Below are 11,787 nucleotides of genomic sequence, written 5' to 3'. Positions count from 1 at the left end.
GAACTCCTGACCTCAGGTGATCCACCTGCCTTGGCCTCCCAAAGTGCTGGGATTACAGGCATGAGCCACTGTGCCCAGCCAAAGGTTCTCTATTTTGTTCATCTTTTTGGTGTCACGTGTGCATGATAATAGTAGATGTTGGAGAAATGGTTGCTGACTGAATGTATAGTAAGTGAATGAACTTCGGATTCCAGGGGTGGGCACTGGATTTTTTTATTTTATTTTTTTAAGAGATGGAGTCTTGCTCTGTCACCCAGGCTGGAGTGCAGGGGTGTGATGGCTCACTGTGACCTCTGCCTTCGGTTCAAGCAATTCTCCTGCCTTAGCCTCCTGAGTAACTGGGACTACAAGTGCACATCACCATGCCCGGTTAATTTTTGTATTTTTAGTAGAGATGGGGTTTCATCATGTTTGCAAGGATGGTCTCGATCTCCTGACCTCAGGTGATCCAACCTCCTCGGCCTCCCAAAGTGCTGGGATTACAGGCGTGAGCCACCGTGCCTGGCCTGGGCACTGGATTTTACATCTGAATCTCCACCTTCCTAGCTGGGCTCCTTAATTACTTCACAGAACTTGAACTTATTTAGAACTTAAAACGCAGCTATGGATGCTGCATGTAATGATTTTGAGAGAACAGGTTTATTAATACATGTGAAAGAGCACTGGATAATTCCTGTAAATAGAGCAGGACTTTGATAAAAACCTGTTTTCTTTTCCTTTTTCACCTTCCCTTTTCTCAGATATGCCAATCCCCTCATCTATGAAATGGGAAGCTATCTCCCCGGGTGGTTGGAGAATCAGAAGACACATGTAGTTGGGCACGGTTGGCCCACACTTGAAATCCCAACACTTTGGGAGTCTGAGATGGGAGGATTGCTTGAGCCCAGGAGTTTGAGATCAGCCTGAGCAACATAGGAAGACCCCATCGCTACAAAAAAATAAATAAATTAAATTAAATTAAAAATTAGCTTAGGGCCGGGTGCAGTGGCTCACGCCTGTAATCCTAACACTTTGTGAGGCCGAGGTGGGCGGATCACGTGAGGTCAGGAATTTGATATTAGCCTGGCCAACATGATGAAACCCCATCTCTATGAAAAATACAAAAATTAGCTGGGCGTGGTGGTGTGCATCTATAATCCCAGCTACTCGGGAGGCTGAGGCAAGAGAACCATTTGAACCCAAGAGGTGGAGGTTGCAGTGAGCTGAGATCATGCTACTGTACTCCAGCCTGGGCCACAGAGCAAGACTCTAAGAAAAAACAAAAGTTAGCTGGACATGGTGACTCGCACCTGTCTTCCCAGCTACTTGAGAGGCTGAGGTGGGGAGATCTCTTGAACCCAGGAGGTCTGCAATGAGCCGTGATTGCACCACTGCACTCCAGCCTGGGTGACAGAGTGAGACCCTATCTCAAAAAAGAAAAAAAAAAGCCATGGATATGAAAAGTCTTACCAAAAGAGAGTAAGCAAATGTCTGCTCTCAAACAGCTGAACAGCTGCTCTCACATTCCTGGATGGGAGTCTCCATTGTGCTGTCAAGCCATTGAGTGATGGTGCTGGACAAAGCAGCCACTGGCCTGTTCAGATCACATACGAACTGAACAACCACTTGCGATCCTCAGTGTCCCATGTGTAAAGCCAACAATTGCCCCTGCAATTGCCCAGCAGAAGGCCCAGAGAATGATTTGGTGGAAGAAGGGGCGGCTGGTGAGTTAGGATGCTGGGTCACTCCCCCAACAGAGCGGAACCTGAAACTCTCCTGCCCATGGGCCCCAGTGTCCTGCTGCCTACTTTCCTGATTCCTCCTCTCTCTGGTGGGCACCTCCTTCCACCCACTTGTCCAAGCCAGAATCTGGTAGTCAAACTCAATGCCTTCCTCCTCCATCATCCTCCAGTCCTCCCATCCATTCATCCCACCTGTCTCTCAGACCCATCCACCTTTTTGTAAGTACAAAGCTCAGCCCACAGGGAGTCTGGTTTGGTCAGACATGGAGGACGTGTGCATGCTGATCAGGAGCCTGTCACTAGATTATATAGGCCGGATGCAGTGGCTCAGCCTGTCATCCCAGCACTTTGGGAGGCCAAGATCACCTGAGGTCAGGAGTTTGAGACCAGCCTGGCAAACATGATGAAACCCCATCTCTACTAAAAATACAAAAGTTAGGGCGGGGTGCGGTGGCTCACGCCTGTAATCCCAGCACTTTGGGAGGCCAAGTGGGTTGATCACCTGAGGTCAGGAGTTCGAGACCAGCCTGGCCAACATGGTGAAACCCCATCTCTATTAAAAATACAAAAGTTAGGGCTGGGGATGGTGGCTCACGCCTGTAATTCCAACACTTTGGGAGGCCAAGGTGGGTGGATCAAGAGGTCAAGAGATCGAGATTATCCTGGCCAACATGGTGAAACCCTGTCTCTACTAAAAATACAAAAATTAGCTGGGCGTGGTGGTGTGTGCCTGTAGTCCCAGCTACTCAGGAGGCTGAGGCAGGAGAATCACTTGAACTCGGGAGGCAGAGGTTGCAGTGAGCCGAGATTGCACCACTGCACTCCATCCTGGGCGACCCATCTCAAAAAAAAAAAAAAAAAAAAAGGAAGGAGTACATGATGTATGCCAGAGACATTGTGCAAATCGGTGAGGGCTTGCTGAAGCAGATAGGAAATACTGGGACGGAATGCTGAATAGAAGCCAATTTACAGGCCTCTTCAGTTACCCAGAAAACTTGAGAAAAACACAGAATAACAATGGTCACTCCATTGAGTGTTTCCTGTGTCCTGGGCAATGTGTCATACACCTTTTCATTGCGTAATCTATTTTTTGTTGTTGTTGTAGTTGAGACGGAATCTTGCTCTGTTGCCCAGACTTGGAATGCAGTGGCAGAATCTCGGCTCACTACAACCTCTGCCTCCCAAGTTCAAGCAATTCTCCTGCCTCAGTCTGCCCGGTAGCTGGGACAATAAGTACATGCCACCATATCCAGTTAATTTTTGTAATTTTAGTAGAGACAGGGTTTCACCATATTGGTCAGGCTGATCTCAAACTGCTGACCTCAAATGATCCACCTGCCTCGGCCTCCCAGAGTGCTGGGATTACAGGCGTGAGCCACTGCACCTGGCTCACTGCATAATGTTATCAACATACCAGTTGAGGGGTGGAAGGCTCCAGTAAGTAGGGTCCACGCCCATACACAAACAGCTGGGCTGGGAATCAGGTTCATGGGAATCAGCCCAGTCACCACCAGTTGTGCTGCCTCCTTCGCCTCCTGGTGGTGCTGTGTCAATGAGATGCCACCCACTGCTCCATCCTGGGTTCCTGCCTGGGGACCCCTTCGTTCCTTTCAACTGACTGCCTTACATGTATGGTGAAGCTACAGGGGTACAGATGCGGTGTAACATGGTCTCATATACAGGTTCTCTGGTAGGGAATGGGCTGTGACTCAGTGACTTTGACACAGGACCAATGGCCTTTCCTCCCTGCCAGGCTTCTATCTGGAAGGCACTGTGTGTGCCCTCTCTTGTGGTCTGCAGCTGTGGCTTCAGCCTCCAAGTGCTTCAGGCAGCTCCTGGCCTTCAGACTGTGCCACACACTTGCCCTAAACCTGACCTGAAATGCCCGGGATGTAGCATTTGCGTGTAGCGAAAGCTGGTGCCAAGTACTCAGTCCTACCAGCCCTCAGATTTGACCTCCATCTGCTTCTCTGGCTGGAGCAAGATTCCTCTGTTTCCTCAGTGAATCAGCATATAGTCCTTCCAACAAGAAAATCTATTTTCCCAAGGGGATGAGGGGAGATGGGGAATTGCTATGCAATCTCTGGAAAAGCCTTTTCTCTCTGCGCCCCAGAATTTTCATCTGAACTCATCTGGGAGAAACATTGGGGACCACAAGATTATAGACTTTCTCCCTTCTCAACCAACAGGATGGATGAGTGCTGGGGGGGGGAATTCCAGTCCGTTTCAGTCCCACGGTTGCCACTGGAATGCAGTTTCTTTCTTCCTGTCTGTGCCCTTTTTTTGAGACAGGGTCTCACTGTGTCATCCAGGCTGGAGCACAGTGGCACAACCTTGGCTGACTGCGACCTCCACCTCCTGGGTTCAAGCGATTCTTGTGCCTCAGCCTCCTGAGTACCTGGGATTACAGGCATGTGCTGCCATGCCTGGCTAATTTTTGTATTTTTTTGTAGAGACAGAGTTTTGCCATGTTAGCCAGGCTGTTCTTGAACTCCTGGCCTCGAGTGATCCTCCTACCTCAGCTTCTCAAAGTGCTGGGATTACAGGCGTGAGCCGCTGTGCCCAGCCTCTAGTGAGTACTTCTAAAAAACCTACAATGCTCAGGATAGACCTTACAGCAAAGAATTATCCAGCCTCCAATGTCAATCGTGTCAGCTTCAGACACCATGAACTAGACTGTGGTCAGGTAAGAGGTTTAGAAGGGGACTCCCTCCCTCCTGTGACTTTGGAAGAAGAGGCATCTGCCACTTGCCCCTTCCTGTGATCTGAATCCAATGGCAGCCCCATTGTCAATTTATAGCAATTACTCTTGCTGGGTTCCAAGGCCAGAGTGGCTAAGAGGCCTGCTTAGAGGCATACAGCAGGTTACCACAGCACCAGGATTAGAATGCTGGCCATATGGAATGCTCGCTTGCTGGGACATGGCTTCTGTGTTTCTCTTCCACTTTCCTTGTTCACATAGCTTGTCTCTCCCATCGAATGTAAGCTCTTTGAAGGCAGAGAACACATCTTGCTCATCCTTGTATCTCCCACGGCAAGTGCCCATCACACATTTGGCACTTATTTAGAATTTATTGAATTCATTCATTCAGCCAACATTTATGCAAGGTTGAACCAATGTGGGCCTTGCCCTCCTGGTGGAGGGAAGCAGACATGCAAAGCAGCCACCATAGCACTCTAGAAGAGGTCTCAGATTGGCTCTGTAATGCAGTACAGAAACTGGCCGGGTGCTAGCCGAGCGCAGTGGCTCACATCTGTAATCCCAGCACTTTGGGAGCCCGAGGTGGGCGGATCATGAGGTTAGGAGATCGAGACCATCCTGGCTAACACAGTGAAACCCCATCTCTACTAAAAATACAAAAAAATTTAGCCTGGCGTGGTGGCGGGCGCCTGTAGTCCCAGCTTCTTGGGAGGCTGAGGCAGGAGAATGGCATGAACCTGGGAGGCGGAGCTTGCAGTGAGCCAAGATCATGCCACTGCACTCCAGCATGGGCAACAGAGCAAGCCTCCATCTCAAAAAAAAAAAAGAGGCCGGGCGCGGTGGCTTACGCCTGTAATCCCAGCACTTTGGGAGGCCGAGGCGGGCGGATCACAAGGTCAGGAGATCGAGACCACGGTGAAACCCCATCTCTAAAAATACAAAAAATTAGCCGGGCGCGGTGGTGGGTGCCTGTAGTCCCAGCTACTTGGGAGGCTGAGGCAGGAGAATGGCGTGAACCCGGGAGGTGGAGCTTGCAGTGAGCCAAGATCGCGCCACTGCACTCCAGCCTGGGCGACAGAGCGAGACTCCCTCTCAAAAAAAAAAAAAAAAGAAAGAAAGAAATTGGCCGGTGTGATGGCTTATGCCTATAATCCCAGCAATTTGGGAGGCTGAGGCAAGTGGATCACTTGAGGTCAGGAGTTCGAGACCAGCCTGGCCAACATGGTGAAACCCCATCTCTACTAAAAATACAGGAAGAAAAAATCAGCCAGGCATAGTGGTGGGTGCCTGTAATTCTAGCAACTCGGGAGGCTGAGGCAGGAGAATCACTTGAACTCGGGAGGTGGAGTTTGCATTGAGCCAAGATCGTACCTCTGCACTCCAGCCTGGGCAACAGAGCAAGACTCAGTCCCAAGAAAAAAAGAAATAGAGGAGAGGGCTTCATTCTGTGTAAGGGAGCTGGGGAAGACTAGAGAAAGGGGCATTTGGGCTGGGACTTGACAGCTACGTAAGAGTCCTCCTAACAGGTGAGGTGTATGGGGTGGGGAAGGGGATGCTGGAGGGCTGGGGGGCTTTGGCAACAGAACAGTCAAGAGAAGACGACTAAAAACTGAAAGAACCGCAGAGAGAGTTCCCCGACCTGCCTCACCCAGCCTGCCCTTTCAACAACTAGAGGTGAGTGCTGGCAAGTCCCAGGGTGCACACTGGAGCCAACAAATGGCCCATTGTCTGGAAACCCTGAGCCAGCCTGTCCCTTGGGGTCATGCCACATGGGGCCTTGATCACCTGTCAGCCTTTGCTCTTCCTGGCCCCAGATCTAGGTAGAACAATGGCCTCTGAACACACCCAAGCTCCACAGTGGTGGCTGGTGTCTCTGATAGGACAAGTAGGGAAATGATCTCTTTCATGTTCCCTTTCATGTTCCCTTTCTCTTCAGGGAACCAGAAACCCTGTGCCCAGGTTCAACTTGCTATTTCTTCACCAGGTGACCCTGCATAGCCTTTTGAAACCACCCTGACTGACCCTCATCCGTCTAGTGACAAGATGGGAATCATCAAGACTTCATTACATAACTGGAGAAGTCAATGTGAGAACCTGGGAGATAAGGGTTGTTGGGCTGGGCGCAATGACTCATGCCTGTAATTCCAGCACTTTGGGAGGCCAAAGCAGGCAGATCACTTGAGGCCAGGAATTCGAGACTAGCCTGGCCATCATGGCAAAACCCCATCTCTACTAAAACAACAAAACTTAGCCAGGTGTGGTGGCGCATGCCTGTAATCTCGGCTACTCGGGAGGCTGAGGCTGAGAATCACTTGAACCCGGGAGGCGGAGGCTGCAGTGAGCTGAGATCGCACCACTGCACTCCAGCCTGGGTGATGGAGGGAGACTCTTTCTCAAAAAAGAAAAGGGTGGGGGGGTTGTGACGGCCCTTTGAGAACTAAGTCTGAGGAAGAGTCATTGTTACTCTTGTCTGATAGTAGTGCCCCCTGCCTGTGATCCTGAGCAAGTCCAGTCACCTCACTCGACCTCAAGTTTGAGGGTGCAGTGATGATGGCATTTTCCCAGCTTCCTTCGAGGGATCATGGTGGGGATCCGATGCAGTCAGCTTTGCAAAGGTGTCCGAGTGGCGCAGGGTGCTCCTTCATTTTAAGGCAGTGCTAAAAATGCTCCCATAACGGAGGCCAAACATTCTGGTTTTCTATTTTATTTTATTTTCAGACAGGGTCTTGCTCTGTCACCCAGGCTGAAGTGCAGTGGCGTGATCACAGCTCACTACAACCTCTGCCTCCTAGGTTCAGTTGATCCTCCCACCACAGCCTCCCCAGTCACTGGGACTACAGGCACATACCACCACACCCTACTAATTTTTTGTGGAGACAGGGTCTCACTATGTTGCCCAGGCTGCCTCGAACTCTTGGGCTCAAGCAATCCACACACCTTGGGCCTCCCAAAGTGCTGGAATTACAGGTATGAGCCACCATGCTTGGCCTAAACATTTTGTTTTGAACGTGCCCAGAAGGTGTACAAGGAACATGATATACCACCAGCTAGTCTGAAGCTTGGGAAAAGAGAGAAAGAAAGCAGAAAAAAGATAACAGCAAGAGCTTACTTGTATATTGAACCCCAAAAAAGTGTGTGCCCACCAACCTGCTAGGGCCTGAGGACAGCCCTGATGGAGGTGAGTGGGTAATGGGGACCGCCACTTCTCAGAGGAGAAACTGAGTCTCAGGGAAGTTCAGGACTTGCCTGGGGTTACTGAGCGAGCACACAGAGCAGAGGAGGGATTGAACCTGTCTGCATTCTCCCGACCCCTCCATCCCCCCTAGCCAGGCTGGGCTTTTCCTCACAATGAGATGGGGCGTGGGAGACAGAAACCCAGTGAGAGAGGCCTCTCTGGAGGGGCAGCCGTGCAGGGAAGGAGGCAGGGGAGGGCCTGGGGCCAAGCTCCCTGCACAGCCATGAGAGCCATGTCCCTGGTCCCGACTCCCCAGGGTCTCCTACTCCTGGTCACTGCACTGTTGGTGGTTAGCCCTGGGAGAACAGGAGCACTCCCTGGGTAGTCTGACACACAGGATGTGTCTCGCCTCAAAGCAGAAGTGAAACCGGCACAGTTCTCCTTGTGAGACACCCCCTCACCACCTTCGTGTCTCTTCTGCAGGAACCAGGAGAGTGGCTGCCACCACTTGAAGCCAGATTGGAGGACAACAGAGAAACTGGCCAGCTCTGGAGTCTGACCTATGCAGGGAGCTGGGTGTCCACCCCCCACTGCACACATCTTGGGATTGCTTTGTGCATGCCCCCTTGGGCTGCCTGTCACAGTGATGGCAAGATACTGTTCCTATCAGGTTTTATGATGTAGACTCTAAGGGAGCTGCCCCTTTATACAAGTCCCTGTGTCCCAGTGGAATCGCAGCCAGCCCATCGCCACGGGAGGGAGATTTGTTTGTGGTTTACTCACTTGTTTGTTGTTCACAGGTTCAGTCACCATGCTGCCCACACATATGTATTAACAGTCTCCCACGTGCCAGACATCGTGTAGATGCAGGAGGAAGGATATTAAACAAAAAATTACACAAATAACGATTTTTAGGGTTGTGAAGTAATAAGTATAGTTGTGAAAAGTGCTCAAAAGACAAAGGAGAGGCCACTGTGAAAGGTGTAAGGGGGGCCAGGCGCGGTGCCTCACGCCTGTAATCCCAGCACTTTAGGAGGCTGAGGAGGGCGGATCACGAAGTCAAGATATCAAGACCATCCTGGCCAACATGGTGAAACCCCGTCTGTACTAAAAATAGAAAAATTAACTGGGTGTGGTGGCGTGTGCCTATAATCCCAGCTACTCAGGAGGCTGAGGCCGGAGAATCGCTTGAACTCAGGAGGTAGAGGTTGCAGTGAGCCAAGATTGCACCACCACACTCCAACCTGGTGAGATAGAGCGAGACTCCATCTCAAAAAAAAAAAAAAAAAAAGCCAGCGTGGTGGTGGGTGCCTATACTATAATCCCAGCTACTGGAGAGGCTGAGGCAGAGAATTGCTTGATCCCGGGAGGCGGAGGCTGCAGTGAGCTGAGATCACACCACTGCACTCCAGCCTGGGCGACAGAGCAAGACTGTCTAAAAAAAAGAAAAAGAAAGGTGTGAGGGGGAGCCTGACCTATTCTGGGGCCCAGGGAAAGCTGCTGAATGTTTCCATGGAGACCTGATGGATGGCCAAGGGAGAGGAAGGGGCAGGTGCAGCAGGAGAAGGAAGCAGAAGCAATTGCGCAGGACCATGTGTGCTGCGGAAGGGTGTCCTCTCTTTGTCTTGAAAAGAAGGAATGTCTGGAAGGCTGGGTGACCTTAGGCAAGCCTTCCTCTTCTGTTGGCCTCAGTTTCCTCATCTTTTCAGTAGGGACATGTTTGCCCTCCTTGCAGGGTTGTTGAAGAGCCCTTCAGTTAAGCACCTAGCACAGCACCTGCCACCTTGGAGGTGCCCAATAAATGGAGCCATTAGCCTAATGGTTGTGACAGAGGCGGGACAGGAATCCAGGCTGCCTGCCCAGCTCGCCTTCCAGCAGCTGCCCCTGCAGTCCCTGCCTTCTTCCAGGGCTGCTTCTAGGAGACACTGAGCCAGGAGCTGTCACTGGGGCTGAACACATTGGCCCGAGTTCCAGCTCACTCTCTGTATAGTGTTCCCCTGCTGTCATATCACTGCCCTTTGCCAGCCAGGTTAATGCAACTTGGGAAAAGGCTGGGGTGAGTCTACAGCTACGGTCAGCCTTAGAAGCTATTGTTCTCCCTCCCTCCTCCCACCTTCCACAGTGCCCCAGGTTCCAGCTAGATGACCTAGTCAGTCTTTGCAGATCCCTAATTGCTGTGGTTAGCTGGGTAGCTATGTGTCCTGCAAGTGAGACGCAGGGTAGCACATAGCTGGCAGCCCCAGGCTTGACCAGCAGCAGGACTACATTATTCTGAGAGTGAAGTCAGTTTGGACTCCCTCTCTCCTGATTCAGGAAAGGAGTCTTCCTAAAGCAGGAAGGAGCTGATCATTGATTGCATGCATGCCTGGAGCCATGCAGGATGCTTTGCTTGCTACCTGGCTTAGTTCTTTTTTTTTTTTTTTTTTTTAATGAGACAAGAGTCTCACTGTGTTTCCCAGGCTGGAGTGCAGTGGTGTTATCTCGGTTCACTGCAACATCCACCTGCCAGGTTCAAGTGATCCTCCCGCCTCATTCTCCCAAGTAGCTGGGACTACAGGCACATGCCACCATGTCCAGCTAATTTTTGTATTAGTAGAGATGGAGTTTCACCATGTTGGCCAGGCTGGTCTTGAGTTCCTGACCTCAGGTGATCTGCCTGCCTTGACCTCCCAAAGTGCTGGGATTACAGGTGTGAGCTACCGTGTCCAGCCGTACCTGGCTTAGTTCTAACAACAGACCATCGCTGTAGGTCTTATTTGCATTTTACAGATAAGTACCTGAGGCTTGGGGGTCACCAAGCTGGCAAGTGACAAAAAGGCTGGATTCGATTCCAGGTCACTATGACCTTACCCAACCCCAACTCTGAGTGGCGGACCTTTGGGCTATGTTTTGTGGTATTTGGGATTTCATTCAGTCTCATTGTACGAGTCCTGGAAACAAGATGGGGGAGCCTGAGCTTTGATCTCTTCCTGTGGCAGGTGGCTTCAGGAACTGCTGCTGCTGTTTCTCAGGAGTGTCCCAGAATGATCAAGCTGGAGCCACCTCAGTGATGAATATGGCCATCCCCTTGTCCACATAGGGGAAACTGAGGCCCAGAGAAGGGAAGCAACTTGCCTGAGGTTACAAGGTTGGTCAGGGGAGCTGGGGCTCTCCCGGGGCCGCCCTCCTCTGGCTTTCTGTCTCACCCTCCATTGCTGGCCTCTGTGCAGCCTCCACACATTGGAAGATCCCAGTCCATGGCTCTTGGACCTCTTTTCTTCATTGCATTTCCCCAGTGACCCAATCCTGAGATCCTAATTACCATCCACATGCCCACAAGTCTGAAGATCTCTAGCCCACCCCACCTCTGAATTCCAACCTATCAGTCCAGTTGCCTTCTTGGCCTCTCATTAGAGATCTAAGAGGAACAGTGAACTTGATGTGTCTAAAACACAACTCTTGATTTAGCTCTGCACCCAACCCCCAGCTCCCACCCAAACCTGTTCCACCCACAGTCTTCCCGGATTTAGTAACTGTACCATCATCTACCCAGTTATTCAGGCAGAAAGGCTTGGAGTTATCCTATATTTCCCCTTCCCTCATCCCCCACATCTAACCCATTAGCAAAAATATATTGTAATCTGACCCCTCTCCCCATCTCCACTTACGTCTGATGCGACACAACGTTAACTGCCCTCTTGCACCCTCCTTTGACTTCAGGAATGTATTCTTTTTTCCTTTTTTTTTTTTTTTTGAGACGGAGTCTCACTCTGTCACCCAGGCTGGAGTGCAGTGGTGCTATCTCGGCTCACTGCAAGCTCCGCCTCCTGGGTTCATGCCATTCTCCTGCCTCAGCCTCCCGAGTAGCTGGGACTACAGGCGCTCGCCACCACGCCCGGCTAATTGTGGTTTTTTTTTCAGTAGAAACGGGGTTTCACCGTGTTAGCTAGGATGGTCTCGATCTCCTGACCTCGTGATCTGCCCGCCTCGGCCTCCCAAAGTGCTGGGATTACAGGCGTGAGTCACCGCTCCCTGCCTAGGAATGTATTCTCACAGCAACCAGCATGCCCTCTTTAAAATACAGAACAGGCCGGGTGTGGTGGCTCACGCCTGTAATCCCAACACTTTGGGAGGCTAAGGCAGGCAGATCACCTGAGGTCAGGAGTTCAAGACCAGACTGGCCAACATGGCAAAGCCCCCATCTTTTTTTT

This window comes from Mandrillus leucophaeus, unplaced genomic scaffold, assembly GCF_000951045.1.
Source record: "Mandrillus leucophaeus isolate KB7577 unplaced genomic scaffold, Mleu.le_1.0 Scaffold2, whole genome shotgun sequence".
Taxonomy (NCBI): Eukaryota; Metazoa; Chordata; class Mammalia; order Primates; family Cercopithecidae; genus Mandrillus; species Mandrillus leucophaeus.
Note: the sequence above shows the minus strand (reverse complement) of the source record.